Here is a 6,000-nt window from a genome sequence, read left to right as displayed (position 1 = left end):
TATGTCACCACCGTCTAATCAGGCAGCCACAAACTGAAATTGGTCTTTTGGCAAAACAAGGGTTAGTGGCAGATGGGTAGAGGCTGGAGCTGTGGAACTAGCTGCTGGCCACACAAACACAGGGGCTGAAACTCTAACCTCATTTACACCCGTTTCTGTTCGGCTCCTGGGGGCTCAACCCAAGTTCTGAGCCCGAGTATATTTAGGCCAGGCCGGGGGAGACTGTGGCGCCGACGCCTCTGGTCACCGGAGGGTCGCTTGCAGCTGTCACAGTGTGCACATCAAGCGTTAAAAATGCACATTAGCTGCAGAACTCAAGAATCCTGAAAACAGTGTAAGAAGAAGGGGGTGTGGGGGAGGGGAGCCTACAGCTTCTGTAGAGTATTTTGGTGCAGACAGAATTCCAGGCAAAGAAAACAACCTGAGGGGAAAGGCCTATGCTAGAAGGAGGCTCTTATTTTGTCCTTCTACTGAAGCTGTCATAATTATGTCCCCGCCGTGGCCATGAAGTTAACAATTCTTCAAAAACTAAAATACTTTCCTCCTTTCTTTCTCGATGTGAATTGGGTTGGGGGGGGGGGGGGGGGGGGGTGATGAGTCACAACAAATATTGGCTTTTCAGAAAAAGACATCTGCTCCGTAAATACACGCATTATTAAGAGACTTGTCTTCTCGAGTTCTCTAGAGTGTGATGAAGCGAACTGACCTTGGTTTCAAGAAAACTGCACAGTTAGCAGATTTTACCATCATTTCAAAAGAAGCCCACAGTAAGCAGAATATTTGAATTCAGCTCTGTTTCAATAAGTTAATGGCATATTTGTGTGTTACTTTATTGACAAAAGGTCAAATTTAGTAGCAAAATAAATGGGAAACTGAAATCAATGGAAGATTTGTGAACCAAATTTCTGTCTTAAAAAAGGAAAGAAATGTGGAATTATGGTAAAAACAAAATTGATTTTGAAGTGTAAAAATACATTTCAAGAGCTCTGACGATTCCTAAGAGTTTAGATTATTGAAATTAAGATGTTTAAGACAGGCTACTTTATACCATAGTTAGTTACAAACTGTTATGTACAGGTGGAAAGAGCACTTAGATAAATGACTCAACTCGTGTTTTTTTTTGGGACACATTACGTGTTGTTTTCTGTTGTTTGGCAGATAAACACCAACACTGCAGCCACTAATACGTTCCATGAAGACATAGTCAACCTTCTACTGAAATACAAGACTCTTTATTTTCATTTAGTCCAGTCATGCAACCCTGTTTGATGATTGATGCAAGACACTGCGGCTCAGACACAGACAACGCGCAAACCATTTATAATAAATGATGTAACACAATAGAGGAAAACTCGATGACAAGCACCTGTTTTCTTCTTGAAGCTGTTTACACAGAATATAATTATCCCATACAAATCATTATAAATTATGGATTGTTTTCAACCAAAGCTATTGAGGAAGAAGCACATTGCTGTCACTGCTTTAACTCTATTGAGGCAGTCTGAAATTACCTACAGCTCTGAGCTTCAGCTTCCTGGTCCATTTATATTTTGGTCCTGGCCCTGAGTTTAGGCATCAGCATGCTGGCACAGATGTTGTAATCTTAATCCTGTTGCAGCGAGTGTGAAACTGAGGTGTTACAAAGTCTAAAGCTGATGTCATTTTACCCGTTATTTACCCGTTATTTACCCGTCTTCGGAAAGACCTTCCAGATAATGTTTAAGACAGTTCAAAAGAGATGTATTTGTATTGTATACGGCCATAATAAGTGTGTATCTGTCCATGGCGCCTGCCTTATACTGACGAAGAACCCAGAGAGAAGTTCCCTAATAGGATCTTCCAGTATGGGATGTGATTTTCGGAAGGGATTTACATACCAGAAGGCATTGAAGGTGTGTGAATACGCACATGGATTTTTAAAGTCAAATTTGCACTGCGATACAACTGCAGCTTTCTTTAATTGAATGCTCAATAAAAAAAATTAACAAAAAACAGACATTTGTATCAAATAGTTGTTTCTGAGGTGATTAAGATTCTGGTGGAGTCTCACAGATAGCTACAGTGGACTGTAAGCGCCTCACCCCCGTATGATGAAAGCACACATCATGCAGTCAACTTCCCCTCCTCGGCAGCCAGAGGACAATCTTTCCCACACCCCAAAAACATGAGGAAAAACCGTTACGTAACGTTGGAGCTGGAACCCGACATCTGACAGAGAAGAAGTGGGGAATCCTCAATATTTAACACCTTTCATCCCGCATTCACTTTGACTCAGACCAAGGAATAACCTTCTGATCTCCCCCATCAAAGCTCACTCAGCCAGTCACCTCACATCTCCCCTCTATAGCCGAGTCTAATCGGCGCTGATTGGCTTATGAAAACCCTAATCATTGAAAATTACTTTTAATGCGGTGCCGGTATGTGTGGGTTTCTGAACAACTTTAAAATGACGAGCAAGTGCAGGGGGAGGGAGGGAGGGGGCGAGGGAGGGGGAGGGGCGTTTCTGTGCCTACTTGATTTGAAGGAGCTGTGCGCAGTCACTCTATATGGATGTGGTTTTGAAAGCTAATGAGACAAAGCCGACTCCTCTCCTGTACGGAGAGGGGGACAGCCAAATCCCCGATGGGAAAAAAAAAAAAAAAACACCACAATATCCCTGTGATAAGCCCACGGGGACAGAGCCAGCCTGTAGACCGTGTGCAACACTTCAGCCACGACTTTCTTCGTGTTGGAATCTTTCACATGTGTGCAATACCCGTGCACTGAATTACACTGTATCTGTTAGCTGAGATGGAGCTAGTGACCTTATATGTTTTTTTGTTTTTTTTTACAGTTTTACCATATAATCCTACTCTAACATTTCCATAGGACAGCCGCTTATAATGCATCCAAAGCACTCGGTGAATCAATGACCTTATCGTGCATGATAGAACTTTACTTCATGCAGTATGCATAGTGTTTCTCCTGTCTCGTGCCAGTAGGTCACAATTTTTCCCATCCACTGAAATATGGCAGCATCTATTGGGGGGTTCAGGACTCAACTAGAAATGCATGGTTCCCAGAAAGTGCATCTTAATAACTTTCGTAACCTCCTGACTTTTCCTCTAGCACCATCATGAGGTTGACCATTACGGTCTTGAGTGGAATTCTTCGACAACTACTGGACGGATAAAATGTATTCACTTCCTCTGACTTTTCATCTTGCGTCAGGCCAAACGTTATTCAGCAGAATACGCTGCATTTTGCATGTACTGCTGAATAACTGTGATAGTTTTGCGCAGCTTGCCTTGCACGCCATCATGTAAAATAGATCATATTCTTGTGTCTTACGCGTTGACTCTGATCCTCAGCAGTGGGTTTTAGCATGCATTATACTACATTCAGTAAGATACAGTGATTTCCTGACTATAAACTACCATTGACTATATTTTATTGGTGCTCTCAAATGGACTGAGTGAGTTTATTGTGACCGATTCTACATAGGGATCGGAAATTCCTGTACTAGTGCTGTCCAGGTCCTACTTGAATGGCACCCGACCAAATTAAGTATCAGATTAGTTCTTTTCTTTTTAGAATAATCCCTCCTTCAGCGTTGCTGTCGTATGCCATAGAAATATTCTCGAGGAAAACTGTTGCTCTGTTAAGAGACAGAAAGAAATGACACAAGAAATGATGGGGCAGGAGGGGCCAAAACAGATGGCTGTTCCCTGTACATAAATAAATTGACCATAAATTAAATTCATATCTCCCTGGTGTGTGTATGTTTGTGTGTGTTTGAAGAGAGCTTAAAAGCAGAGGAGGATTTATTTATTTATTTTTTATTTTTGCACAGTTTCGATGAATTAAATCAAATTGAATGTTTCTTTGTCACGTCGCAACCAATGAGGCTAATGCCAAATGATTTCTGTTTAAGTATTGCCAGTCATTTGCTCATGTCTGTTGTAGCATATAGAAGCAGAGAGGCCACTGGTTTTCTTCATGTCACTGCAACATATTTAAATTGAACAGTGATTGATAGAGCGAGAAGAATAGGGGAGAGAGAGGCAGGGAGGGAGGCAGAGAGAGGGAGAGAGAGAGAGAGAGAGAGAGAGAGAGAGAGAGAGAGAGAGAGAGAGTTAAGCCCATCCGGAGGAAGACGCAACTAGCCAAGAAGCCTCAGCACTCACACTTGCCAAAGCGGTTCCATTTAGCCAGCGGGCGACACTTTCAATATACACCGTTTCGACGTGAATTGACGTGTTCTGAATACGTTTTTTTTTTTTTTTTATAGCCACAGTCGCCGCCGACTCTCGCGCTGTCTCCGATGTGTTGGGCACGCGACTGGCAATGGGATTTTCTTTAACGTAACTTAGCGGCGGCGGCGGCAGCAGTTGTTGGAGCGGCGTCTTTCGGCGCCTCCTCGCAGCGGATTTACAAAGCCTCTCCGGAGCCCGCAATGATATTCAGCACCCCGGACAGAGACTAGGCATTTCAGCACCCTGGTCAGCGACTCGCCGTCCACCGGAGGTAAGCCGGCGGAGTTGAACGGAAGCTTTTTGACCGTTTTATCCTAATGGATAGGAAGGAGCAGCCAGAGAAGGAAAAAATAGACCAAATCACTCTTCTTCCTCAAGATGTTGAACGCGCTACGACTTTGCCTCAGCGCTGCTTCACAGAGAGCCAGGGCAGAGGCACACGCTAGACATTACAGATGAGGGGGGGGGGGGGAGATTGTCTAGGTTGGGGTGAATTCACAGTAGTTTCCAAGCGAGTAAGTTTAAAAGGTTAACGGTGGCAATGTCGGTCAGTTCTGCCACTTACAGCTCTTGTTCTTGGTAAACGAGTGGATTTTTGGCGCTCGATCCCTGGTGTTATGTGGCAAAAAAAAAAAAAAAAGACGGCAAAAGTAACACTGGCGTGAACAGTTATTGTGCTCATGATCGTTGTCGCCACGCCGCGAGAAACAGCGAGCTTCCGTTTTGCTCCCGTCAGTTTTATTTAAGGCAGCTGTTTATTTATTTTTTTTGAAGAGTCAGCGCGTGCCCAGGCGGCGGCAGCGGCTCGTGCCTCCGGTATGCATGCGCGGAATAAATAAATAAATAAAAAATCAACCCATCCGTGTGCTGAGGCCCCCACCACCATCAGCAGCCAACAGCACAGACACCGAGGCTCCGTTCACACCACCCCCACGGCACGTGGCCGTATATAATCGGACACGACCCCCCCCCCCCCCCGCGCGCTCTCGCCCCACCGATATTTCAGAATGACCATCTGATAATGGGCACGAGACAGGGCGCTCCTCCCATTCAGTCTGCACATTTACTTTATTTGACATTTTCTCTTTTTGAGTGGGCAGCCAGTGGTTTCGGTTTCTTGGACCGTTTGTGAGTTTTCTTGGCACCTGCCGTGTATTTAGCCAACAGAGTCCAAAGGTGAATCTTTCAGGTTTAATTATTATAAAGCTGGAAACAATTTGGACGCTTTGAGTGGCGTTAGAGATGCATTTAGGGGGATTATATCTTTTCAGTCAGTCAGAGAGGTGAGTTCATTGATGAATCAGGAAAATGACTAGGCAACTATTTCAATTTTTCAGACAAATGAGCAAGATTTCCACCTTATTAGCTGTGATTTGACTGCTTCTTGTGTTTTATTGTACGTGACAGTAAATCAATCAACTAAAGTAGCTTTAGGGACTAAAAATAGGAGCGGGCGGGGGGTTTGTGGCAGTTTTCTGATATTTCATAGACCAAACATTCGAATAATCAAGAAAATAATCAGCATGTTAATCAGAGATGTAAATAATCATTAGTTGGAGCCATATTGTACGTGCCAAGTGTTCGCAAATACTGTCACGTTCTTGGATTTGTTTACTTTGCACTCCCAGCAGCCCTTTTAGCCGTTGCTGGAATTAAACATGTGACCTTTTGGTTTCCAGACTGCTGCTTGAAATTGATGTGGCCACCCAGCTTCTTCTCCCTGAAAGCACTACTTGAGCTGTCTGCTGCAGCTCTTGTGCACACG

The 6,000-nt window shown here is 43.9% G+C and overlaps 1 protein-coding gene across 1 annotated transcript in view; it reads left to right on the top strand.

The window, feature by feature from the left end:
* The first annotated feature begins 4,176 nt into the window (after nucleotides 1-4,176).
* Nucleotides 4,177-6,000, top strand: part of tmem121ab (transmembrane protein 121Ab) — a 39,833-nt gene continuing 38,009 nt past the window's right edge. The window contains exon 1 of the mRNA XM_069708594.1: nucleotides 4,177-4,506. The gene's annotated coding sequence lies outside the window, so the exon portion shown is untranslated. The remainder of the gene's footprint in view (nucleotides 4,507-6,000) is intronic.

The sequence above is a fragment of the Brachyistius frenatus genome, unplaced genomic scaffold (genome assembly GCF_029030835.1).
Source record: "Brachyistius frenatus isolate BFR_SWC_R1_liver_20210118 unplaced genomic scaffold, ASM2903083v1 Contig_76, whole genome shotgun sequence".
NCBI lineage: Eukaryota > Metazoa > Chordata > Actinopteri > Embiotocidae > Brachyistius > Brachyistius frenatus.
Note: the sequence above shows the minus strand (reverse complement) of the source record. Positions and strands in the feature narration are given on the sequence as shown.